Source organism: Glycine max, chromosome 4, assembly GCF_000004515.6.
Source record: "Glycine max cultivar Williams 82 chromosome 4, Glycine_max_v4.0, whole genome shotgun sequence".
Taxonomy (NCBI): domain Eukaryota; kingdom Viridiplantae; phylum Streptophyta; class Magnoliopsida; order Fabales; family Fabaceae; genus Glycine; species Glycine max.
The window spans coordinates 42,170,589-42,172,006 of NC_016091.4; the positions used below are offsets into that span (position 1 = coordinate 42,170,589).

The window sequence follows — 1,418 nt, forward strand, 5'->3', positions numbered from 1 at the left end:
TTTGTTGGAAATTGCTCTTGGAGGGAATGGAAGAGGGATATGCTGCTTCTGTAAATCAGAATTACCAGTGGAAGATTCACCTGCATAGAAATTGTTAGGTAACTTACTCTTTAAATTTTTGTCATCATCTTTTTCTCGAGCAGAGTGAAGTTGGGCAGGTTCATTTGCGGATGAGGAAGATATTGTTGGTTGAGGTCCTTGACACTGCTTTCCCGACCTCAATGAGATGGCACTCACATTTTTGGGATTCTGGACAGATTGAGAAGGCAATCTGTCAGAATTCTGGGACTGTTGTTGATTTAACTGTGTAGCCAATTGTCCCATCTGATTCGTTAAGCTCTGAATGGAGGCTTTGGTTTCTTGTTGAAACTGCATGTTTTGCATAGTCATTTGCCTCACATGTTCTTCAAGGGAAGGTTGTGGAAGAGCCTCAACTGTTTGCTGTTTCTGGGGCTGTTGCTGTTGTTGCTGCTGGATTGGTGGAGGAACGTATGGTTTGCTTGGGCCAACAACATTTTGAAAATAAGGCTGCTGTTGTGAAGGATTCTACCATCTAAGGTTGGGATGATTCCTCCACCCGGGATTGTACGTGTTGCTGGAGAGGTCATAATTGTTCTATTGTGGTTGATTTTGCTGCTGAGGTTAAGGAGGTCTATTGTAGATGTTTGCAACATAAGCTTTAGACTGTTCAATTGCTTCAGATTGTTGCAATGAAGGGCAAAGGTCTGTGTGGTGGTCGGCAGAGGAGCATAAACCACAGAGTCTGGCGACAGGTACAAATTTTTTATTCAAGGCCAGTTGGGTTGCCAGGTTAACCAAGGCATCTAGTTTACCTTCAAGCTTCTTAGTCTCGACTGATGAAGATGAATTCGTGGTTACTTCATGCACTCCTCTAATGACAATAGCATCACTTCCGGCACTAAATTGCTGGGAGTTTGAAGCCATCTTCTCAATTAAATTTCTGGCTTCAGAAGGGGTCATGTCTCCAAGGGCTCCACCACTGGCAACATCTATCATACTTCTCTCCATGTTACTGAGTCCTTCATAAAAATATTGGAGAAGAAGGTGCTCAGAAATCTGGTGGTGAAGGCAACTGGCACATAATTTCTTAAATCTCTCCCAGTATTCATATAAGCTCTCTCCACTGAGTTGCCTAATTTTTGAAATATCTTTTCTGATGGTCGTGGTCTTGGAAGTAGGGAAAATTTTTTCTAAGAAATCTCTCTTGAGGTCATCCCAGCTCGTGATGGACCGTGGAGCAAGGTAATAAAGCCAGTCTTTTGCTACTCCCTCTAAAGAATGAGGAAAAGCCTTCAGAAATATGTGATCCTCCTGGACATCTGGGGGTTTCATGGTGGAGCAGACAATATGAAATTCTTTCAAATGTTTGTGCGGGTCTTCACCTGCAAGGCTATGAA

At 42.9% G+C, this 1,418-nt stretch overlaps 1 non-coding gene across 1 annotated transcript; it reads left to right on the forward strand.

Annotated features, from left to right (window-relative positions):
• The first annotated feature begins 1,075 nt into the window (after positions 1-1,075).
• LOC113001516 (small nucleolar RNA R71) lies at positions 1,076-1,182 on the forward strand. Its single transcript, XR_003266911.1, has one exon. It is a non-coding gene; the product is annotated as a small nucleolar RNA R71 (small nucleolar RNA).
• The last annotated feature ends 236 nt before the right edge of the window (positions 1,183-1,418 follow it).